At 42.9% G+C, this 26,291-nt stretch overlaps 1 pseudogene; it reads right to left on the bottom strand.

The window, feature by feature from the left end:
- Positions 1 to 23,431: 23,431 nt before the first annotated feature.
- On the bottom strand, positions 23,432 to 24,221 carry LOC103681287 (annotated as a pseudogene).
- Positions 24,222 to 26,291: the final 2,070 nt, after the last annotated feature.

The following is a 26,291-nucleotide window of genomic DNA, read 5'->3' as shown; positions in this document are numbered from 1 at the left end:
CCTCCATTTCTGTCTCCTGGCTCCCCATCAAAGTCACCTTGCACTCCCTGCTGATGGCAAGCACAAGAGTGAGGAGAGAAGGAGATGTAATGATGGGACAAGGACTGAAGAATGGCCTGGGTGGGCTGTGGTGACTGCAAATGCACTGGACTTGGACTCAGATCTAATAGGTCTGACCCTCCTCTGACGCTAGCTGCCTAGCAGCCTTGGGCAAGTAACTCAATGACTCTGGTCAGCTTCTTCATCTCTAAATCAAAGACAACACCGGTCCCACAAAGGATTAAGTGAAAAAATGAAATCAAATGAGCTATCACAAAGGTGACCAGCACAGAGTAGACCCCCAGTAAATGTATCCAGAGAATTCTACAACAGGAGACCATTTGTTCCAACACTTCTGTTTCATAAATGAAGGAGCTGAGGCTCAGAAAGGTGAAGTAGAGTTCCCAAGGTGACCCAGCTGGGCAGTACAGAGCCAAGAATGGATACCAGCTCTTTTCACTCCTGGACTAGGGCTCTGTGCCCTATACCATCCTGCTCTGACTTGCACTGGGAGAGTTGTGGAAATCCCAATGAGTATGCATGCTTCAGGAGCAGATTTAGAGAACTGCAGATCTTAGAGCTGGATGCATGCACGCAGGCACATGTGCACACACACACATGCACACACACACTAGAACTCTCCTTGAGCCAAGGGCTTTGTGTTTCATGGACTGCTATATCTTCAGTGCCTAGAACACTGCCTGGCAAAGAGTAGATCCCAGCCAATATTGTTGGCTGACTGACACACATGCACACACACTTCTGCAAGGCAGAGTATTCAAGGGAACTCTAGGGCCTAGTCTATAGACAGAGTCAGTCCTAGAATGTAAGCCAGATGAGTTGTAACTCAGAACCTTCTATCTTCTGCTAACACTTCTTCTGCCCAGTGTCCAGTACCTTCAACTCCCTAAAGGCTTTTAGGCTCTAAACAGCTTCTCTACCATCAAAAGTTAGCTTTTTCTCATTCCATTGCCTCTGGGCCCTGACCCTCAAACAACCTATATGGTGATCAGTGGGATTTGATTAATTAAATTAACTAATGGACAGACTGGCAAGAATTAATAAAAATCCTCAGCAATCTAAGTATAAGGCAGGGTAGTAAGGTACAGCAAAAGATCGATGTAAAGTTACCATGGGACTTTCCTAGAGAACACAAAAGTTTTAATTCACCTGTTTCCCTTGAGACCCAGACAGGAACACTGAGAGAACATACAGGAACCTTGATCTAAATTATATCTGCTGTTTTTCTCTTTCCTTGAGGGTTTTGTTTTTTTTGTTTTTTTTTTTTTGACAGAGATAGAGACAGCCAGCGAGAGAGGGAACACAGCAGGGGGAGTGGGAGAGGAAGAAGCAGGCTCATAGCAGAGAGCCTGATGTGGGGCTCGATCCCATAACGCCAGGATCACGCCCTGAGCCGAAGGCAGACGCTTAACCGCTGTGCCACCCAGGCGCCCCTTGAGGGTTTTGACAACAAGGAGTTGTTCTAAGGCAGGCTGACCCCATCCTTGAGAACAAGCACCTAAGGAATGGCTCTGTACACCCCGGCTTGTTAACAACCAAGATGTAGGATTCTTAGACAGGATGGAGAATATAATTCAAGAAAGTCAGAAAGGAAATTTTCTGTAGAACAGAAGGGAGATGGAAGTGTCCAAAAGCTGACAAATAAAAAAACAGATATGGAAGTAAAAGAGGCAGCTATCATCTAAAAGAGGAAGAAGGCTTCATTCATTTATTTCTTGATCCATGTATTTACTCAACTACTGATACCTACTAATACCTACTGAATGGCAACTATCTACAAGCCCTGTGCTTGGCACTTTGGAAACTGTAAGAGCAAAAAAGATGCAGGTGCTACCTACAAAGAGATTATGCTCCAAGGGAAGAGACACTTTTCAATCAAAGAATCACACACATAAATGCAAAAGTTTTACTTGGGTAAGTTCTATGAAGAGGGGGGTCCTGATTGTAGCATCCCCTGTGGGTGCCCCACCCAGACCTCTGGAATATCTTTTACTTGTTTGGTCGGTGAGCCCATCTCCCCAGCCACTGTGGCCAGTTTTTGCCTAAAGCCTCAACCTGCAACCTTCTCCAGAGAATTATCCATTGACATCTCCTACAGGAAGTGCTTGGAAATTAACCCACCCCAGCAGCCCATGGCCAATCACTGACTTGGGTGGGAGTACAGACGTCTCCATGTTTGCCTCAAAGCAGGACCGACAGCAATTCAGTTTACCCTACAGATCTCCCCTCCAGATTGGGCTGAATTAAGATTTTGCCCAAAACCACATTCTTGTGCGGCGTCCTTCCCTATCTTGTTTCCTTCTCTCCCTTTCGGTTTTCCTAAGGGCACTCCCTCAATAAATTATAAGCACACACATTCCCTCCTCAGGCCCTGGTTTTAGAGGACCTAATCTAAGACAGTGATATTCTGAAAGTAACTGGGAGATTTCACCAAGTCAGAGGGGATTAGGAAAGTTTTCCTGAGGGAAATGACTGAGTTGAAGTGAAAGAAAGAGTCAAAATTCACAAAGTGAACTGGAAGAGAGAAGAGAGAGGCAGAGGAAACAGCATGACCAAACGTCCTGTGGCAGCAGAAAGCATAGCTTTTCTGATTGCCTGCCTACTAGGAGCCTCAGAGCAGGGGGAGCCTCGTGTGAGATGAGACAAGGAGATGGATACAAAACAGAGAGGTCCAGTTTGTCTAGTTCCAAGTGGGGAGTTACAGGGAGGCAGATTTCAGCTTAATGATTTGTCAGCAATAGAGAGCTCTCACAATTCAACGTTGTCTTGAGAAGCCATGAGTTCCTGTGAATGAGAATGTACAAATAGAGAGATAGTTGGTATCTATCAGAGAACTTACATATGGCCTTGGATGGGATGTTGGCAGAGAAGATCCTTAACCTTTCAGATTTTAAAATGCAACGATTAAGTAAGGCTTCAGTAAATAAAGCTATTCCCCCAATTTCTGAGCTGGACATAGAGCAGAGTTAGCCCCAAGTACAAATGAGGGGTAAAAGAGGTTGTTTCTACCCTGCTCCACATCCCTTTCTCCCCAAGAACACCAGAGGGCCCTTGAACTGGTTCCCTGCAGGAACCTCTCTCTCCCTGAGAAAACTTTCCCACGGGGCATTCCAGTTCACAGAAGTCTGCTCTCACCCAATTATACATCATAGTCTAATGTATTGTTGGACACGTGGATTTGGAAATTAAACTGCCTGATTTCAAGTCCTGTCTCTATATTTCCTGCTTTTGTGACCTCAACTTATCTTTATTTTCTTCATCTATAAAATGCTAATGCTAATGATACCGACCCTGTTGGGCTTTATTCACAATAAATGGAATAATAAACAAAAGCCCCTTAGTGTGGTGCCTGGAACACCACAAATATTCATTAAAGATTGACTACTAGAATTTACATTAAGGAACTAATTGTTAATAAAGCTCAATGCTGCTCTTTCTAGAACAGAATAGTGATTAATAGTATGAATTTGGAGCCAGTCTGCCTGGACTCAAATCTTGTCTCTACCACTTTCTAGTTGTGTGACCTGCTTTGGACAAGTTACTTAATTGCTCTGTGCTTCTATTTCCTCATGTGGAAAGTGGGGATAATAAAAATACTGACCTCATTAGGTTGCTATGAGAATTAAATGAGTTAATAGTTATAAAACCCTTACACCGAGAGTTTCATTGAGGAAATATCAGTAGATGTTAGGTATTATTAGTATTTTCAGAAGTATTTACCTTTCAAATGATCGCTCATTGAGAGTCTGAAGGAATGAATTTGTAACAGGGGAAGTTCGGGGAGTCTAAGTGGGAGGGGCTTTGGTGCCTATCAGATAGAACCATGTGCATGGACAAGAATTCTCTCAGGCTGCTCAAAGCTCAGACCATACCAACAGTTCTGCCTCTCAATGTCTGGGACACAGCCAGGCCACCATGGTGCAGGGGTGGAGGAACAGGGTCCTGTCACTCACACAGTTATTGGGAAGGGGCTGCAGAGAGAGGGGTCCAGACTGGGCTTCCTCACACATCCTATCCCAGAGTAGCCTGGTCTCTTTCCGCAGTGGTTAATGGTGGTCAGCCATTGAGGGAAGGGCGACATCTCCTTGGGGATGCCCTTTCCTATAGACCCTGGTGATGCCAAACTCTTTCTCCAACCTCTACCACTGTAAACCCAAGCTGTTTCTTATTCATCTTCGTATTTCCAGAGCTTGACAGTGGGCCTGACACACACTAGTTACTCAGTAAGTCTTTCAAACAGACTGGTGTGTCCATAGATGGCTCCATTCCTGCTCTGGCCCCCTGCCTCCCAGTTCATTTCTGTCGCCATTAAGCCAGACAACCTCTGGGGGTTTATGTTGGGAACATTCTTTGGGGCTTCTCGGATTTCTAAATTGCAGCAGTAACATCTTCATCGGTGATTGCCAATGGTTTCAGAAGACGGCCTCAACAGAATGTACCAGGACAACGCCCTGAACTCAACTAGCACAGAGCTCAGAGAGACCCAGAAAGGCAGACACATCCCAGTCTTCACAGCTCCACCCCAGGAAATTCCATTTCAGCTTGTCCAGGTTTCAAAAAAAGAGATTCTTAGACCACTTCTCTGAGAGTCTTCTGGTATGTTCTGAATGCCCTGGGTTATTTAAGGATCACATTATCCCTTCACAACTTCACCCGTGATTTTTGATACAGTTTCTCCTCATTCAAAATAGCTATACCAGACAGCCATGTGGCATTTGTCCCTCTTTATTTCAAGATGGCATAAAATGTAGAAATATGTGGCATACCCCCCTAATGATACGGCCTTGCACTTGGTGCTTCCGTGCACTTCGAGTGAATTCTCACAAACGTTTAGAAGAATATTCTTCCACTTTACAGAGGAGAGAAGTGACACTCACAGAAGCTAGGTGACTTGTGCATGCCATGTAGGGGTACATGTGGAACGTGACTTTGGGTCTCCTAGTTTCTGTTCCCACTAGAGGCGATTGTGACAGATCAGAGTTTGAGAGGAATTTGCAGATGAACTAGTCCAACGTACTCCTTCAAATTTGATTCAGGAGAAAAACTGAGCTAATTCTAAAAAACCAACACAAAAGCTGAAGCGTAAAGACGTTTAGGACCAGGGCACATGCAATATGTGACAGGGAGACAGTGGCTGAGAAGTAGGGCAAAGCTGAATTTATCAACGGGTTCCACGTTCCAAAAGGCGAGCTACGCCACTGCCAGTCTGCTCTGCTAAAATAAGCACTAACCCCACCGCTCACTCCGCGGGCCTTTCTTTACCCAGAGCCGGGCACTGCGCTACACGTGGGGGCAGCAGAGGTAAATGCCTCAGCAACATTCCCGCCTGCAGGACCACAGAAACAGAAGAATCAGTGGGTTACCGTGGAGCGTGGTAAGTCTCACAGTGAGAGTGTGTGGGAGTGGAGGGACTCCACAGGCAGGTACTTTCTCCAGCTTGGCAAGGTCCACAAGCTTCAAAGAGAAGGTGATGTTTCAACCGAGTACTGTGAGGCTGAGCAGAGTTTGCCAACTGGATGAGGGGAAGATGAGTGTGTTCCAGGCCAAGGGAAGAGCTGAAGGCAGAGGCAGGGGGAGCTTGTGATCACACCGCATGTTGGGGAACTGTGAGAAAAGTCATCTGTCGAGCTAAAGGGTTTGAACTTGATCTTAAAGGTGACAGGTAATATTCAGTGACTTTGTTTCTAAATGGAAGTAATGTTCCGCATTTCCATTTTAGAAAGTTTACAGGGAGGATTATTTAGAAAAGAGGGTACGCTGAATGGGGAGATGTTAAGAACAATGACAGCCAGGTAGGTGAGAAATGGTTAGAGTTGGAATTAAGAGAGCAGCAAGTAGGGTGAAAATGCTTAAAGGATATTTAATGATATAAGGAAAGTGAAAATTGACACAAATTTCAAATGGGCAACTGGGAAGATGGTGCCTTTCTCTACAACAGAAGAGCAGAGGCTGGGGGAGGAGGGGAGTTAATGAGTTGGGATAAAACATGTTGAGTTGGAGACGCTAGGGGGCACCTGGTGAAGAGGTGATAGGAGGTGGGAGATAGGAATTTGGAGCCCGGGAAAGAGGATGGGATGGGGCCTATGGATTACAGAATCATTGATCTACAGATAGTAGCTGGTGCCAAAGTTATGGATGAGATGACCCAGGGAACACGCGGCAGCAGATAAGGAGAACAAGGCTAAAGACAGCCTTGGGGAACAATAGTTCCAGGGGTGGGAGAAGCATAAAGAAAAGTGCAAGGGAAACAAGTAACTAGAGCTAAGAAGGAAGAGACAGGAGTACAGAAACATAAAAAGGAAGAAAGCAATGGAGTGAACCTTGATTGAGCTCCGATTCTGCACCCAACCTTGTACCAGGAGCTTTACATATGTTCTCCCACTTAATGCTCCTGGAAAAATCCCATGAGTGAGTATTAGTTTCCTAATTTAACTAAAATGGAAACTGTATCCCAGCAAGGAGAAATAACTGCCCAGGATTACATAGCTACCAGTGGTGAAATGGGATTAAAGCCAAACCTATCTGGCTCCGAAGTTCATAATACTCTTTTCATAGCATAAATTGCTTCAGAAAGGTCAAGTCAAATAAGGCTGAAAATGGCTGGATGAATGTAAGAAGTCATTGTTCAGGCAAGGAGGAAGGTTCATCGCTGTGGGTTGGAGAGTGAACAGAAGTAAGCACACAGAGACCGTGAGGGTACAGTTGTTTTTTTAGAAAACCACCCTTACCCATTCAACAAGCATTCCAAATTATTTTTAACTGTTCTGTTATGCACCACACAGTATTCTAGGCACTGGGGATACCAAGTAGCTGCTCTTGAGGACCTTGCATTTCGGTGATGAGAGAGAGGCACTTGGCATATTATGTCAAACACAATGTATGTCAGATGGGAGGAAGTGCCAGGAAACCAAGTAAATGCAGGTGTAGAGCGAGAGGTGATGTGGAGAGGAGGAACGGTAGTCCTTTAGGTAGGGTGGTCTCTGATGAGACATTTGAACAGACACTTGAATGAAGTACTTGAAAGAGTAAGGCTTGCACACGAAACCAAGCAGAAGGAACAGCAAGCACAAATGCTCAGAGACAGGATTACACCAGTCACATTCCAGGATCAGCAAAGAAGCCAGCAAAGCTGACATGAACTCAGTAATGAAGGGAGTGGCAAAAGGGAGATCTGCAGGAGCCACTGCACACAGGACCCTGGAAGCCACGGCAAGAAATCGGGGTTTTAGAACGAAATGGGAATCCTTTGGAGGCAAGAGTCGCTGTGCTTCATCTTCCCTCTCAAGAGGGAGGTTATTGGATAAGGGTTCCCTGGAAAATGGTGCTCGTATCCTCACCTCCTTTCTGGCTGAAGCAGCCTGGAGCGGGGCTGGAATGATAGCATAGCACTAAAGAGCAGGAAAGCTGGTAGAACAGGGGCAAGCCCAGAGTAGGACACTAAATTGCCTCCCTAACCACTGCTTCGGTCATCAAAGCCGCCATGTGTAGATCAACCCTGGGTACCCTGAGTATTCCTACTAGAAGTCTATACCTCAGCCCACCCCTGCCACATAGAACCCCCTCCCCAGATGTACTAGACAGAAGTAACCAAAACAGGAATGGAGCTCTTAAATAGCCAGCACCTTGAACAACCTGAAACAGATGCTATGTCCCAATGTGGCTTCAGAGAACTAAAAGCTGATCCCCTAATCAGAAACCAAGGTTCCCTGGGTGTGTGAATACAAGCGCTGCCCTGCCCTCTCAGCTCTTAACACAGGGAGTTAATCACAGCCGTGCAGAAGGCACGTACTCCCCAACACAGGGATTACCAAGGACATCCTGCAGCAGGCCCTGCAGCTGCCCTCTCTCAGCTTTCTTCACATCCCGTAAGATTTCAGGTGAGGAAAGACAACAGCTGGCGGCAGCCTTGGCCCAGGGGCACATCAGCTCTAGAAAAGAGTTGTGCAGCTAGTCTTCCAGCAGAGGACCATTTACTGCGACTTTACTGTCACTCTTCGTATCTTCTAAGCCTATTGGTCTCATGGAAATATCAGTTGAGGTCATTAATGTTGGGTGTAGCCTCCCTTCCATCTCTTTCAGGGTAACAGAAGCCCGATTGCAAAGGAGGTCCCTCCCTCCGGGGGATTTCGGTGGAGCAGCTCACTGGGAAGGGCTCTGGCTCACACTGAAGAGCAACTAGGCATGAGGGGCAGTAAGGGCCCCGATAACTGGTGTGGCCCTCTGTCCTAGGCTGTTTCAGCTGCTCGAACAAAACGCCACCCTGTAGCGTATAGACATAAATTTATTTCTCATAATTCTGGAGGCTGCAAGTCCAAAATCGAAGTGCCAATATGGTGACATTCTGGTGACAGCTTTCTTCCCTGTTCATAGCCAGTGCCTTCCTGCTGTTTCCTCACATGGGAAGGGACCAGGGGTCTTTTATAAGGGCACTAATTCTATTTATGAAGGCTCCACCTTCATGATCTAAGTACCTTCCAAAGGCCCCATCTCCTAATAGCATCACCTTTAGGGATTTGGATTTCCACATATGAACTTTGAGGGGACACATTCAGACCACAGCATCCCAGTTATTGGCACGTATTGACATGTCCCTCCTTCCCTTCTTAATTATTTCTTCAACTGAGCATCTGAATGGGTTTTCTTTTCCACCCAAATCCAAAGGCTTCACCAAAATCAGAGGGAACTATTATAGAGACACTGCTTCTCCACTCAGTTTTCTGCCACGTTGGGTACACTTTCACCTTATCTAGTGTACAGTTCTGTAGAATGCCCCCAAAGCACAGGACCACATAGGTGGAGATTATCTGTAGTGTACCTATTTAATAAAGTAGGTAATCAGCTAACTACATTTTCCTATCAAAAAAATCTTCGCTCTAATTTTGGTCGAAAGTAGAAATTTTAAAATATAACAGTTGTATATGAAAGTACCTTAAAATTCCATTTTCTTCATTCTCCTCAGTTTAACTTAATTCCGTCTTGGCCAAATGGCTTTTATACTACGTTCCCATAACATGATCTATTCCTCTAACATAGCACTTACAACGTTACACTGGCCTGTTCACTTGTATCTCTTATTCTGTTCAGACGTAGTAAAGCATGTTTCTGGTTTTAAGAAGTTCACAGTCTAGTGAAGAAGAGAAAGAGATAAGAAAACAAATGATGTCTGTCTTAGTCAGTTTGGGCTGCCATATCGAAATACCACAGACTGGGTGGCTTAAACCACATTCATTCATTTCTCACAGTTCTGGAGCCAGATCAGGGTGCTGGTAGATTCTGTTCCTGGTGAGGCCTCTCTTCCTGGCTGCGTCTTTGTGTGGCACAAAAAGAGAGAAAGAGAGAGAGTCCTTAGTGTCGCTTCCTCTTTCTATAAGGACACTAATCCCATCATGAGAGTCCCACCCTCATGACCTCATCTGAACCTAATCACCTCCCAAAGGCCCCACCTCCAAAGACCATCACGCTGGGAGTTAGGGCTTCAATATACGAATTTGAGGGGACACAAACATTCAGGACATAACAATGACATTTTAGTGTGACAAGTGCTTTGTGGATGATGAATGTGTGGACGAATGGACAGATGGACACTTCACACTGAAGACATCAAAATATTATCAAATGTGGCTTTCTTCATCTTCTTATGACCTAGAAAAGTCCTATGTTTTGTGGGGGAAATTTTAAAAGACAATGCAGTTATTTCAAAAATAGTGTCTGCCAATCATTTCAGGAACAAAGTAAAAAAAGAACAAAAATACCCTAAACACTCTTGGCCTTAAAACATGGGGGAATGGATTCTGACCCAAACATCAGAAAAGTCAGGGAGCAGATAGACACTTTCACAGAGGATATAAACAATATTCCTTATCATATCTTTGTAGAAATCATTGTACAGTCATTTATCATACAAACACACACATGCTCATGTTTTTCTTTGTATATCTTTGTCTAAATACAAAGGTAACACAGTGTGTGCAGAATTAAAATATACAAACATAATTAAAATACCAAAGTCTCCAGGTTTCCAAAGGTAACCATGGTTTTCTTTTAGTTATGTCCAATTCATATTTGATATGAGGCTTTAGTAAAGGAACTTCAAAAAAAAATGAAACTCATTCTTATATGTCCATTTCCATTCATTCATTAAACAGAGTGCCAGCTCCACGAGTGCAGGAATCTTTATCTGTCGTGTTCACTGCAGTATCCCTAGCTCCAAGAGCAGCACCTGGCATATAGCAGATGCTCTATGAATAATTGTTATGTAAGCAACACCCGAGATGAACACCAACGATATGCCACACTCTGTCCTAGGTAGATTCAGCAGTGGAAATGTTGGGTAAGGTCTGGCTTTCATGGACTTAGAAGATTGGCATGATGACCCCATCTAACCCTGTTTGTGAGAAGCCCAGAGACCCACACTCTGGACCTTATTCTTCTCTTCCCACCTCTACCTGCCCCTCCCTTCCCCACCCCCATCCCCAAGGAAAATTACCCAGATCTTCTCCAACCACACTGCTACCTGGGTTAGGTTCCCATTCCTGTACTTATTCGTACTTATGTCTGGCAAAGCACTTGTCACACTAAAATGTCATTGTTATGTCCTGAATGTTTGTGTCCCCCCCCCAATTCATAATTGAAACCCTAACTCCCAGTGTGATGGTCTTTGGAGGTGGGGCCTTTGGGAGGTGATTAGGTTCAGATGAGGTCATGAGGGTGGGACTCTCATGATGGGATTAGTGTCCTTATAGAAAGAGGAAGCGACACTAGAACTCTCTTCCTCTCTCTTTCCTATCTCTTTTTGTGCCACACAAAGACGCAGCCAGGAAGAGAGGCCTCACCAGGAACAGAATCTACCAGCACCCTGATCTGGCTCCAGAACTGTGAGAAATGAATGAATGTGGTTTAAGCCACCCAGTCTGTGGTATTTCGATATGGCAGCCCAAACTGACTAAGACAGACATCATTTGTTTTCTTATCTCTTTCTCTACTTCACTAGACTGTGAACTTCTTAAGATAGGAAACAACTTTTTTCTTTTTCTGACATCTTTACATTTCCAGAATAATTCATGAGTCATAGGAAATGTTGAATCAATGAGTTGAATGAATCGATATGTTGTCACACACAGGAATGGGATCTTTCAACAGAGAAAGATGTAGTTTGAATGTGTGGCTCTCCTGGTAGGAATTTCAGGCATGGGACAAGAGAAAATCTCTGGTCCCTTCTTATACCCTGGAAAGGCAGCTGCTTCTTTGGCTATCCCCGGTGACCTAAAAATACTGGTTCTCCTTTCTGTTCCTCTCCTCACTCCCTCTTAATTAGGTCTTAATTTGAGCACCTGGTTGATGCTTCACACAAATCCATGGCCGTGAGCTTTCTCTACATAGAGGTTCTGTTCCATCATTCACGTTTCTCCTCTGGGCTGTATTCCTGCTACACCTGATGTGAAGTTTGGAAGAAAAGCACTAAATGCACTGATCTCCGCGGCTAAGATAAAGCGCAATAAAATAATCTGGAGTATCATATGATTTCCTTGTATAAACACTTCAAGTCATCTAAGCTGCAAGGAGAAACTCAAAAGTCCCTTAAGTAGGAAATGCTGTTTTCTCCACTTAGAGCTGGACAGAGTCTTCTTTAAGTTGGTTACAAATTTTGTTTTCTTTCCTCTTCCACATTTTTTTTTCCCAAGAGAAACATTCACTCAGTTTTCTAGCTACCTTGTAGAGTTGTGCTGGAAAGTGAGATGAATCGTCAAGTTTCCACAGCAGCTATAGGGAACCTGAGCTGGGCAATTGGACACTTGCGTAGAGAGGACGTGTAACACCCATTTTCCCCAGATGGAGCTCACTTATTTTCCGTAGCATTTTAAAACTGGGCCTGGCACCACGACTCATCCTATTTATAGTTTAACATGTAACATAATATTTACTCCAGGCTCCAATAGGAATGCTTCTTATAAATGTCAGTGGATTATTTACTATGGTAAACTAATTAGTTACGTAAATGCTTCCCTTTTCAGGGTGGGTGAAGAGGAGACTGCTAATGCTTCTTGGATTAACCTAGTATTATTATCGTTTGAAGTTCTTTTACATTTAAGATGCTTATTACGAGACCCCACAACTTTGCATGCATAGTACATCTGTTGCCTAAGTGACGCAATGCGTTTTCATTTTAACTCACATGGTGAAATCAGACAACGGAATGCAAATACCAAACATCCTGAATTAAGAGAGAAATGATTGCAATCTGAACATGGGGGGGGGGTCAACATTCCATTTCGAAGTCTTGATTGGCACTTTTAATTCACGTTACTTTCACAACAATTATATCAAATATGCAAAATGGTTATAAGAAGCACTGAAAGTCCATGATCCCTAAGGAATTATTACAGTGGCTGAAGGCAGTTTTGTTCTTGGACTTCTCAGGGATTCAGATCACTGGTGAGAAAAAATAGCACACAAGCAATCTATGTTTGGAGAATTGTCATGTACAGACATGTTTCTCTTGGGGAGAGGGAGGACATGCTTTTCCCAGGCTGATCAAAAGGAGATTATCAATATGAAAAAAATTTCAATGACGCTTTAAATATAGTGAGAGGGGAAAAAATGTTGCTCAAAAAAAGAAAACAACAGTGTGTGAGTTTTTAATTCTTTTTGCCCCATGCCTAATTTTTCCATAACAAGATTTTAAGTAGGGGGTGAATTTCTAACCAAGGAAGTGGCACAAAATTAAATTCTGTATGTAAGTAACGCCACAGATCACAAATAGTCATAATCAACTTCTATATTTAAAAATAATGCTAATGATTTTGAGTGTTATCTGTACCAGGCACAGCTTTACATGTGTCACATCAACTCCTCAAGGTAAGCATTTTAAAAATGAGGCAATTCAAGCACAGAAAACTTCAATGACTCACCCAAGATGGAGTAGTGAAGCTGGAATGGGTTAAGGTGGTCAAAGTCCACTTTGGGAACCCTTGGGGACCTAAGACTTTTGCAGCCGTCCTTGAGGGGGGTCCTTGAGGTCAAAACTGTTTTGTAATAATGCTAACCTGTTATTTGCTCTTTTTACTCATATTCTATCACAGATATAAAATGAAGTTTTCCAGATGTTACGTGACCTATGACACTGCAACACCTTGTATGCAGAAGCAGACAGAAGTATTCGGCTGGCTTCTATTATCCCAGGCATCCCAAAAATAAGCAAAAATGCAACAAATTTTGTAAAAATACACTCAATTTTGTTTCTGCTTTGAAAAACATTTTCATAAAAAATATGTTTATGTTACCATTTAATGGGTTCTTATTTTTAAATGATTTAATAAATATTTCATAGATTTAATTCTTAATGTAACAAATATCTACATGTGTAACCCATATAAGCAAAAACTCTAGGATGCTCAGGCCGCCTGGGTGGCTCATTCAGTTAAGCGTCTGCCTTTGGCTCAGGTCACAATCTCAGGGTCCTGGGACTGAGCTTCCTGTCATGTCAGGCTCCCTGCTCAGCGGGAAGTCTGCTTATCCCTCTCCCTCTGCCCCTCCTCCCCACTCCTTCTCTCTCTCTCTCAGATAAATAACTAAAATCTTATTAAAAAAAAAAAAAAAACACCTCTTTGGAATCCTAATATTTTAAGAGTGTAAAAGGGTCCTAAGTTGAAAAAGCTTGAGAATGACCATAGTACAGTCTTTCATGGCCTGTAAAAGGAGCATTAACATATCACGTGCCCAGATAACAAAAGAGGCCATGATAACGTAGCAGGATCTATATGTTCTCAAAAATCTTGATGGAAAGAAAAAATCAGTCCAAGATCCAAAAGTTTTCAACCCTGAATATTTTGACAACTGACTTTAGAACTGAGATGGAAAATGGAAAATTTTAATCTAAATGGTTTTTTGGCTTTTAAGAAGAACTGCCTAGTGTTCCTTCTGCCTGCAATGTCCCCAGATAGCCACAGGCCCTCTCGTTCACTTCGTTCAGATCTCTACTCGGATGACCTGGTCATCAATCTTCCCCCATTCTCTCCATTATTCTCTACCCCTTGACTTGCCTTATTTTTCTTTATTAACAGTTATCACATCTACCATTTTTTTCTGTACCCTCCACCACATGAATTGCAAGCTGTTTAAAGGCAGGAATGTTTATCTTTTTGTTCTCTGTGCAACCCCAGTCCTCAGAACAGTGCCAGAAACATAGCAGGTGCTCGATGAATAAGTATTTGAATACATGAATGAATGTTTTATGTTAAAAGAAATAATAAAATGGAAGAGCAAGAACAAAAAGAAAATAGGTGGATTAAGCATAAATTATCCAAACAGAACACCAATACTGAGCAAATACTTGAGTACGTCATTGTAGAGACAGTACAATATGTTTGCCACTTCTTTTTCCACTTCGAGGCACACAGTGCCAGCTTGCTTTGCAGTGGGGGCTGTGGAACTATGTTCTGGCCAGTGCTTCTCAAACTCGAAGGTTCATACAAATTACATTGCAATCTTATAAACCTGTAGATATTAATTTGGTGGGTCTGGGGCCTAAGGCTACATATTTCTTTCTTTCCTTTCTTTCTCTCTCTCTTTTTTTTTTTTTAAAGACTTTGTTTATTTGACAGAGAGAGACACAGGGAGAGCGGGAACACAAGCAGGGGGAGTGGGAGAGGGAGAAGCAGGCTCTCAACAGAGGAGCCTGATGTGAGGCTTGATCCCAGAACGCCAGGATCCCACCCTGAGCCGAAGGCAGACGCTTAACAACTGAGCCACCCAGGTGCCCCTATGGCTGTATATTTCTAATCAGCCCTCAAGTGAAAATGATGCTTCTAGTGTGTGGACCACACTTTGAAGGTACTTCCACACCCAGCCCTTAAAAAACTTGCCACGCAGAAGCAGTAACCCCCAGCAGCGAGGAGCACCTAACCTCCAAATCATGGTTTCTCCTGCAAAAAGAACCACAACTCCCTGGAGAAATGGCTGATTCTAGGACTGGGGCAGAAAATGAGCTTGGAGGATCTTGTCCTGCCAAAAAGTAAAGAAGTGCTTACTTATGCCAGAGGGACACAGGAGCCAACTGAAACAGTCCCAATGGCCAAAGCTGGGACAGTCTGAGTCACAAAATAAATTAAAAAGTTGTGGATTATAATCCCAAGTATAAAACAAATATTCAAGAGTCTATACTTACATAAATAAATAATTGAATAAATTAATAAATGGGAGAGAAGAGACAAGCCTCTTGTGCAGAAGAATTCAAAATAATTTCTATCAAGAGTCTGCTCTCAAGGAGCAAGACCACAGCTCTCCACTCCGTAGGTGTAGGCCATGCACAGTGACTTTTTCCAAAGACTATCATATTAAAGGAGTGAAAAAGACTAACTTTACAGTGGAGACACGTGGCATACACTACCTCAGTTAAGTGACTGAGGTCAACATCAGTGATAAATCACATTGATAGTATGTTGATATAATGACATTGACATCTTAGCTCTGTGGTCTTTCTCCCACAGATATATAAACCCAGTCTAACCATAAGAAAATTCCAACAGAGGGGCATCCTACAAAATACCTGACCAATACTTCTCAGAATGATCAGTTCATCAAAAACAAGAAAAGTCAGAGAAATTGTTATAGCCAGAAGAAGCCTACAGAGATATGACAACTAAATGTATTGTGGGACCCTGGATGCCATCAAGCAGAGTGGCTGTAAACCACAGAAATATACCCCACTAAGCACAACAAATCCCTAACTTCCCCTTAGCCAGGTCCTAAAAATGCTCACAGCACCTCCAAAGCCACCTGACATAAGGGAACGTGAGATCAAGGAGTCAGAGTGAAAAAGACAGCAGTCATAATGAATTGCAGTTAAAATATTTCACTCTTGTGAATGTTACAAAAAACACACATGTGCACGCCTAGGGCCTTCCCAGAGCCTCAGAAGCCCGTGCAGAAGAGCCTCCCAGAGACTGAAGCCTGAATAGCTTCATGGCAAATCCACAAAGTTTGGGCATAGGCTGCCTTTAGAATCAAACACTGGATAGTATATAATATGGACTCCGGAGTCAAGCAGCCCATGAATAGAATCCTAGCTCCACAATTTAGTAGCCACAAGATGTTGGGCAATGTTCTTAACCTCTGTAGTTTGCTTTGCTCACCTGTAAAATGGAAATCGTCGGAGTACCTACCTCATAGTGTTATGAGGGTTCAGTGACTGGCACGTTGTGTAAATATTCAATAAATATCAGTTGTTGTCTCTTCTTTACAGGTGCAAGGGACAGAAATTTGTCCTTTAATTTTGAATGGAATATACTGCCATGCCCCATCGGCTGTCTCCTGTGGTAAACTCTGCTGTTTGCTCTTGGATGGGGCCTCTTCAATTTCCTCAGTTTGCCAATGAAATCGAAGGCCCCATTTCAACGACAACGTCTCTTCAAGCAATTCTGGCCTTCAGATAACAGTCACTAATGAACTTTTCAAAGATCCAGGACTCCCCTCATGAATGTATTTCTCTAGGAATTGCAAAGGGAAGGTTCTCTGCATCTTCCTGAGGGGGTATAACTAGCTGGTGGTTGGAAGAGAGCACATAACAAGGTCACTCCAGGATTCCTAGCTCTTTGAATTCCTTCCTCTACGGGCTTACTCACATCCGTTTCTTTTGATGGGAGCTGCTCATTGAAGCCACATTTTTTTTTTTTTTGGTCAACTAATCAAGCTAAAAATTAGAATGATTTTCATCTGCTAAACCTAGCTAGCACACTGATCCCAGAATCTCTGGTAAGCCCAGCCTTATCAATAAACTCGGTCTGATTTAAAATTAGGTTTCTTCCTCCTTGGTTGGGAAGCATCCCAACAGAATGCATTTCCACATACATTCTCCAGTATTCTGGTGACAGAAATTAATAGTCCTATAACTTGTTATGGAGTCCTATAATAGTCCTCCCCTTCCCAACTTAACTGTTTTATCAGGCTCCTGGGACATGCTGAGGTCTGACACTTGTTACAGGTTTAGAAATATAGATAGGTGGGGTTGAAGGGGTAGATGGTGGTGAGTGCGTAAGGTCTGAGAAGAACTAGGTTCACACTGGGAGGCAGTTGCAGAGTCTTCAGATGAGGGTATGTCCCCTGCCCCCACAACATGGGAAACTGGGCTGCTTTGACTGAACAAGGCTCACTGGAGTCTGGGGGTCCAGCTACATCTCTGAGTCCTTCACATTCACCCACACTTCCTCATTCTAATCCTTCGTATAACCCAGTGCTTTCAATTTGGTTGGTTGTAAGAAGAATTTTTTAGAATAAAAATAGCAGAGCACTTTGCTTATAATAAAGGTAAGTATTATTTCATGACACCTTTGTTTCAGTTGTATCAAGCAGTGTGTGTGCGCCTGCATGCTGAATCATGATGTAAGATAAGTGTTTTATAACAGCTGAGGTCAAAAACATTGAAAGCTACTTGTATAAAAGGCTTGACAAAGCCGTAGCTCTGACTAATGTAATTCAGCAACTTACATAAACTTTGAATTTGGTTTTGGGCTACGTCAACCATGCAGCTTTAGGTGGTAAGAAGATTTTTTTTTTAGTAGGGTAATAGAAAGTCAAGGAGTGCAATCTCTGCCTTCAGCTAAGGATTTATATATTTGGGCTTATCATTCTCTTTCTTTGGGTTTTCTAGAAGAATCTGATGAGGGAACAGAAGGCAAGCTTCAGGCAAAGCAGAAGCTGACACCCCACAACCCCCTCCCAGATGGGCTATATGTGACATTCCTCATGCACTCCTGGCTACCCTAAATCTAACTGGAAAGGAAAACAAATAGTTAATAGAGATCACAATCAGTTTACACATGTCTAAGCATCTACAAGAACAAAGCATTTCTATCAATAACCTAGCTTCCAGCAGGAAATGTAAATATAATTAAATGTCCGTATAACCTGCAGCCCTTTGACAGACACTTGAGGTGGGCAGAGTGTAATGTTCCTCCAGGAAGCTCCCAACTATCTTCATGTTAATGCCTTGCTAGAGGGAAAAACAACCTTAACTTGACAATGGCAAAGCCTCCGTATCCAGTGAATCTCTTTAACATGAAAATCTTTTTGAAGCCTCCCTTTTCCTTACCTCCCCCAACCCCATAGTATATAATCAGCCACCCCTCACAACCCCATGGCAGTAGCTCTTTCTGCCCATAGGTCCTGTCCCCGTGCTTTAATAAACCACTATTTTGCACCAAAGATGTCTCAAAAATTCTTTCTTAGTCTTCAGCTCTGGACCTCACCCACCGAACCTCACCTATATTCCAAAACTACATCAAATCCATTCCACCCACTACACTTGAGTCCTCATACCTTCATATTCTGGGTCCACAGTAATGTAGTCCCCAAATCTTGCTTTCAATGAGTGCTTCATTACAGGCAACAATGGACAATAATTTAATTAGTATTTGCCACTTCATATTGTTGGGGAGGAAAAAAATTTCCTCTTTCAAGATTCTTCTAGCTAGACTAAGAATTAAATTGAAATGAGACAGACTAAGAGGAGAAAACTTAATTTTGAACATATAGGGAATCCACACAGACACAAAATTCCAAAGATAGACAAAATGAGGTATATGTCATCCTGAACTAAGGAGAAAGGGGTAGGGGCTTGGGACTTCAAAGGGAAGGAATGCAATTTTGGTAAATAAATGTTTGCTGGACCATTCAGAAGCAGTGGGATGTAAAGAGGACTTCGATCAAATAGGCTTTCCTGGGTTCTTCCCTGTCTACCATACCTAGTTCATAGCATAATGTAGTTATCTGTGGCGACAGTTCTCCTCCTGGAACAGATCCTCCTAAACTCTTTCAGGTAGTTGGGGGTGGGGAGAGGTCAAAATTCCTGGCTGATTCTTTTGGGCTTTCGTTGTTTTCACCTCAGCATGCCAAGTGGCCCATCTTGGGGTTGTCTGCCCTCAGACCCCTATAATATTGAGTTGCCAGAATCCCATGATTAACTAATACTGATGGAATTTTCACCGTCCTCCTCCCAATTTTAATTTTTCTTCTCTCTCTCAGGATCTGTTGTCTACAACATACTCCTCATTATTAATGTCTGTATCAAAGTTATTTTAAACATTAAAAAGACTAAATAACTTAAGGAGAAAATAGGGGCGCCTGGGTGGCACAGCAGTTAAGCGTCTGCCTTCGGCTCAGGGCATGATCCCGGCGTTCTGGGATCGAGCCCCACATCAGGCTCCTCCGCTATGAGCCTGCTTCTTCCTCTCCCACTCCCCCTGCTTGTGTTCCCTCTCTCACTGGCTGTCTCTATCTCTGTCAAATAAATAAATAAAATCTTTAAAAAAAAAAAAAAAAGAAAAGAAATATATATTGGAAGATATTGAGTACCTGTGATGAGACAAAAAAAAAAACTCTTTAAAGGTCTGAGATAAAAGAGAAGCAATTTAGATTCCTTTCTAAATCAGCATGACTGCACATAAACTTTGTTTAAACAAAAAGCCTGATTTATGGCCCACCAAGTATATATTATGCACCTGCTTTGTAAATGAGTGGCCTAAAGGGAAACCATCTTGCCCTTAATTTACCAATCAATGCTCCTACTTCCTGCATTCTTTGACATTAAAACTTGTGATTCCTGCCTATATGTTAATCTATAATCTTTTGAGCTTTTACAAGATGTAAAAAAAGTATATAACCCTTTAAAAACTTCAGTCTCCAGAGCACTTTTTTCCCTATGAAGAATGTGTTTCCTGGCAACTGTCCCAACTTTGGCTCAAATAGAACTCTTACTTGTAGAGATTCTAGGTTTTCTCATTTTGTGTCAACACCTGGAAGTCTAGAGAACACTAGTAAATGCATGTACTGGACTCCGTGCTGAGGCCACCACCTTAAAAACACTTCTCAGTTCCTGTATCTTTATCTCTTTCCACTACTATTCCAAATTCTAGGCAGGAGCATTAGATTGCCTGAGCATGGCCACATGCCTGCATCTTTCCTGCTGGGGACAGGAAAGAATTTCTATAGTTTATGTGAGGTGAAGGAAGGTCTTGCCTGGCATGAAGGTGCAATCTATTGCAGATTCTCAAAAACAGAAGGAGGTCTGGATGTTGGATAATCCAAATAAAGTCAAATGCCTGCCAAAAGTTTTTGCCCCATTCTACTGCAACTCTATGGGTACTCCCTCTCTTTCTCACTAAACTGTGAGGTACTACACCAATTATCTTGCTTTTCTTTGCAAAGCTCAAACCAGGTACCACAGCCCTGGATTAAAGTAAGTAATCAAGAAAAGTGTTGGGTTGTTATTTGTTTTGTTTATTTTGTTTAAAAAAGAGAACTTCTTGAGCTCCTGAGAACCACAAATCAGAGAATTAAGCTGGGGGACTTCACAAAGAAAAGATTACGAACAGAATCCATAAGAGACAAAAAGCCAGGCAGATAAGACTAGCATCCACCCCAGGCTGACCTGCACAAAGAAAAAGGATCCAAAAAGAAAATCCAGAAATTGTGCCAACTAAGCAAATCTGTGGTTAAGTGAAGATTGAATTCTAGAATCTATAAATAGAGGGACACCTGGATGGCTCAGCGGGTTACGTGTCTGACTCTTGATCTCAGCTCAGGTCATGATCTCAGGGTCATGAGAATGAGCACCATGTTGGGCACTATACTCTGCATGGAATCTGCTGGATATCCTCTCCCTCTCCCTCTACCCCTTACCCCACTCACATACTCTCTCTCACTCTCTCAGATAAAATCTTTAGAATCTATACATTCATTATCTTTTTTTAAAAAATCTTATCCCCTTTTTATTTTTTTAAGTGAAAGTTCCTCTGAATTATTGAATTTTCTCAACTACAGCAAAAGGGTCTCAGCTAGTGTAACTGTCAGGAGAGAAAAGGCAAAGCTGAGTTGTCCCATGGAGACCCAGCAGAGCTAACATGACCAAGAGATCAATGAGGCTTGTAGCAGAAGCCCACAACAAGAAACCAGAGGATTCTTTTTTCCTTGGGATCACTCAGGGGTGGGAGGAGGAAGAAGATCCAGGCAGGAAAGCAAAAAAAGTGAAGTCAGTAGCAGGTGAAGAGAATGGTAGTTGGAGGCAAGCTGGAAGGACAGATGTCAGGACAGCCATCTCCAAGAGAAAGAAGTGTGCACTCAGCTTAAGGCCATGTTCTAAATTTCACTAAGGGAAACAGACAGAAAAATGTTCAGCACAGTGAAATTGTAGGGCTAGACAATCCAAAACTGGGATGCCTAACTCCTAAAGGACAGATGTCTGCAAATTCCCTTCAAACAAAATTTGTGGTTCCTTTTAAATATGTCAGAATTAGACTCACTAATAATTACAACACTCCCTTTGTCTCAGTTCTTCTCAGTTCTCCATGTTCCTGAGGTAGGTAATATTAGTATCACTATTTCAGAGAGTGATTTGGGGAAACTGAGAAGCCATCCTAGCCAGAGTCATACCACAAACCCTTAGGGCTTCCAAGTTTAGAACTCAGGCTGCGGCTGCTGCTTCCTGGTTTGTTGATTAAGATGCATGAATGATAGCTTTTTATAGATTTTATGACTCCTTCATAAGTACCAGTCATTTTAAATTCAAAAAATCCTTTCTAATTTCGGTAGTCAACTGAACGCCTTGGACATTCTTGCTGGAGAATTAGTACCTCTTGGTGGATGGCCTTCATGCCAGACTGTTACATCTATTAATAGTCATGCATGGATCTTTTTCTGGCCAGAAACAAGTAAATGTTTCAGGTTTAATTTAATTTGCAATATGCAAGAATGGATACCTGTTCATTTGGTCACTAAAATATTTTTAGTATTTTGACACTTTGAGACTTTTACCCAAATAAGATAACTTTTAAAATCTTCAGTGACCTACTATTTCTTATCCTTCGGGTTGCCTTACAAACAATTTTACTGAGTCCTAGAAAAGAGGCCCTAGAGCTGGATGGCTAGAGATACCAGAGTATGAATTAGAATCAACGATTTGCAATTTACTGAGTTCTTCACAGAAGCTTAAAAACTTCTGGGAATTGGGTCATGTCTTAAAGAAGAGTGGCTTAAATCAATGTTTATACTGTTCCTTTATGTATGTGACTTTAATCCTCAGAACCACCAATATTTTGTAGCCGGATTCCTCTTATGTTTATGTCATGTACTCAATGTCATTTTATATTATTGACTTTTCCCATGCCTATTTCAACCTGAAACATGCTTCCTTTCCCAGTTACATTACAAACTTCTAAAGGGCGGAGCCTATAACAAACTTCTCTTTATTCCCCTACAATATCTACTCTAGTACCTTGCAACAAGTAGATGATAGAAAGATACATGATCACTGACTAAACCAGCAAAACTGGAAATGGGGAGTTGACCATGTAATGGGAGAGATGAACAGAGCTATGAGCCCAGCACCCAGAAGCTGCCAACACATTGGCTACAAGTCATCAGTCACGCCAAAGAGAGGGTGACCCTAGTTTCCCATTGAAGAAAATGACATGGTCCTGGCCATTTGGAGCTTATCTACAAACCCTTCTCATTTCTTTTGTGAGACTTGTTTGGGCTTTGTATTATTGTCCTACTCATCCCCTCCTCATGCCTCTTCACTTCCATTCCTGGGCTCACAGCGTAGCAAAGAAACTAAAAGGAAGTATACAAACATTGTCATCATATATGTAATAGGCATTGCTTTCAGAAAGGGCATGTGAAATCCAAAGGGGCACCCACACTAGAGCCCAGACTGATCTCCAACACAGTCAAGACATTGATGCTCTTTTCTGAATTGGGGCTTGGACAAGAAAAACCTGAGGGAGCCCAGTCCTTTCAAGGGTGCTTTAAGAGCTAAAGGCCTATCGCATATTTGGTCTGATTTATAAAAGATCTGAACAAGAAATTAGGTTCAAAACTAACCCAAGATTTAATTCTATCACAGAGTTAGACCAGTGAACCTAGTTTTGGTCTAATATTCCCAGCTGCACCCAGCAGAATTGATCTAAAACATTTGTTCAAGAACCTCTCTGTCCAAAGCATGAATGAATTGGGTACAAAGATGACAGACACAGGTGCATAGACACACTCAGATGCTGTCCAGGGGAGATCAAACACATTCCTTATAAATTATAAGATAACATAAAATGTGGCTAAGGCCATAGAAGAGGGGCATGAAGAAAGTTCTGTGAGAATTCAGAAGTAGAATTTTCTTCTACCCGGTGACAATCAGGGAAAGTTTCAAGCCAGCATATTATAGAAATGGATGGGCTTGGGCCAGAGCTAAACCTGTGTGAAGAAAGACAGTGGGATATGAGGCTGAAAAGGGATCTTATGGGTCTTTAAATTCTTAAAGGAGCGATAGGGGACCTTATATTCTTTCTTTCTCTTTTTCTTTTTTTTTTTAACTTTTAGAAACTGTTTATTTCCCTTTTGTTTGCCTTTGTGGAAGAGCAGCGTAAGGCCACTCAGTGGTTGCTCCTACCCTTTCAGTGGCCTGAGCAGTGGGGGCTGCAGACCAGTCTTCAGTGGCCAGCTGGGTGCTCCCATCTTCAGCAGGGAACTGCTGAATGGGCACAGAGGGTGCCTGCACGCCTTCGCACCAGTCTGCGACTTGGGGCTGAGTCGCCCTGAACTCTGGAGCTGGAGCGGTCCATTCACCCTGAAATTCCTCCCGGGTCACAGCCCTTCCAGCAGCAGCCTGCTCTTCCTGTTCAATCTCTTCAGGATCTCCGTAGAAGTAGAGATCAGGCGTGAGCTCCCACAGGTGTCCACACAAGCGCGGAACTTCCTGGGCCCAGCATCCACCCCGTCAGACCCCTTGAGCGAGCTCCCTTGTTGCCCAAAGGGATGGCAATGGCCACAGAGCGCAGAGGAGAGCCTGTGTTACCCACGCAATGGTAGGCAGGTTAACATAAGATGCCTCCGTGAGAAGCCCGTGGTCAGCCCTGGGATCAGTAACCACCAGAAGTCTCAGCTCCCGGAGGCTGCCTGGATCTGGGCAGTGACGTCTACAGGAACCAAGCGGCCAGCAATAGCCGTGGCTCCGGTCGCAGCAGCACACTTCAGCACGGCTCGTTGGCCAGTCTCCCCGGATATATGACATTGACAGGAGCCAGGTTTTCAATGGCAACAATGGTACAAGCTGCCAGCAGAAGCTTCTTCCAGGTTCTCTTCAGATTTATGATCTAGATGCCATCACATTTCCTTCTGTAGATTCACTGTTCTGTTTGGAAGTCAAGGTTGGTGCCACCTAAGTGGGTCCTGCTGGAAGGAATCTGAGGACATCCTCCTTCATTTGCAGGACATCAAGGGCTCTGGACATTGTGAAAGTTTTCCTTTAAGTTATGACAGGAATGCAGAACACCACCACATGGACCCCTCCCTGTGTAGTGTGGAAAGGAAGAACCTTATGTTCTTTTTTTTTTTTTTAAGATTTTATTTATTTGACAGAAAGAGAGAGAGAGCACATGCAGGGGGAGCGGGAGAGGGAGAAGCAGGTTCCCAGCTGAGCAGGGAGCTCCATGCGGGGCTTGATCCAACCTGGGCTCGTGACCTGAGCTGAAGGCAGATGCTTAACTGACTGAGTCACCCCGGCGCCCCGGGACCTTACATTCTTGATCAAAGAGTTGGGTTTCTTTCCGTGGATAGAAGCAGCCACTCTAGGTTTATGAGCAGAGGGGTGCCATGAACTGTTCCCCACACAGAGATGAACCAGCAGCAAGGAACAGAAAGGACCAGGGTGAGGAAAACATGGAGCAGAGACGGAACAAAAGCTAAGATGCTCCTGGTGGTGGGAGGAGGAGAGAGTGAGGACTGGAGCCCCACATCTGGCTGTGGTGGAATCCGGGGAAGCGGAACCAGATGACCTGATGCTCAGTACTGAGAGGCTACGGGTAGTGTTTTTTACTTCATGAGTGAACACAAGTGGGAAAAACAAAACAGAGGAGAGAGAAGCAGATTCTGTGTTGAGACAAGGAGAAAAATTACTTCGAAGTAGTGAATAGCACCCACGCGGGCTTTTTCTAAAATGTTTCTAAGACCCTCATTACCAGGGAAGGATATAGAAAACATGTATTTTTTAAAAAGTAAATACTTTTTCTTAATCCAAATCTGATCTCCCAAGTCAGCATCTGATTTGTTTTTTACCATGGATTTTGATATTATTGTCAAATTAAAGGAAATTCAAATTTGAATTTACCTTCACATCTGCTTTTTTTCACCATCCTGTTAGACCAGACCCATGGACAAGTTTTTTCAGGACTGCTCAAAACTAGTATTTTCTTATTTCATTTAACCCTGTTTAAATTCTATTTTTAAAATATAATTTTTTCCCAGTAGTTCTAAAGAAAATGTAATTGTGGAGGAAGTTTTATCACATCTGTCTCTAAGTGTCACCATTCTTCCTCTTAGGTTTCCAAGCTATTTTCAACATGCATGTTTAGCCCCTCTTCCTGGCAGCATGTGATTTCTCCCAAATTCCTCAGATACTGTGCGACAGTGTCTACAAGTATCTCTTGGATACTTTTTTCCCTGTGCAAACCAGTCCTGCCTTTTCAGTTGCGTTGGACCATTGTGAGCCAGCGTGAGCTCCAGGCTGTGACTTCCGCAGCAGGTGCCTCTACAGAATCGAAGGGACATCGTGCCAAAGCTATGAGTTCTGGGTTTGTTGCTTTGTTTTGGTTGTTCAAGTCTACTGAGCCAAATGCACAAAGCCAGTTAAAAAGAGGTTGTTGGGGCGCCTGGGTGGCTCAGTCGTTAAGCGTCTGCCTTCGGCTCAGGGCGTGATCCAGGGTCCTGGGATCGGGCCCCGCATCAGGCTCCTCTGCTGGGAGCCTGCTTCTTCCTCTCCCACTCCCCCTGCCTGTATTCCCTCTCTCGCTGGCTGTCTGTCAAATAAATGAATAAAATCTTTAAAAAAAAAAAAGTTCCCAATAGGAGCAATGCTATAACCTCAGAAGGAGTTTTAGATGTTGAATTTCTACCAACAGTTGTCACCCACTACACACTGCCCATTGGGTTATTTATCTATGACAAATCTCCAGAACTTCTCCTTTCAGAAACTGTTTTTTCCTACCCCATTCTGTCTCCTCCTCCCTTGATAAGTTATAAGCATACCCATATATATGTGTGTGTATATATATTATATACATATATGTATATTATGTATAATATATGTATATTATATATTATATATATTAAATATATATTGATAGTGGAGTTAGCACCACACATGAAGACACTAGGTAGTCTCTTCATATATATATATTATATTATATTAT

Source organism: Ursus maritimus, unplaced genomic scaffold (assembly GCF_017311325.1).
Source record: "Ursus maritimus isolate PB19 unplaced genomic scaffold, ASM1731132v1 scaffold_9, whole genome shotgun sequence".
Taxonomy (NCBI): domain Eukaryota; kingdom Metazoa; phylum Chordata; class Mammalia; order Carnivora; family Ursidae; genus Ursus; species Ursus maritimus.
Note: the sequence above shows the minus strand (reverse complement) of the source record. Positions and strands in the feature narration are given on the sequence as shown.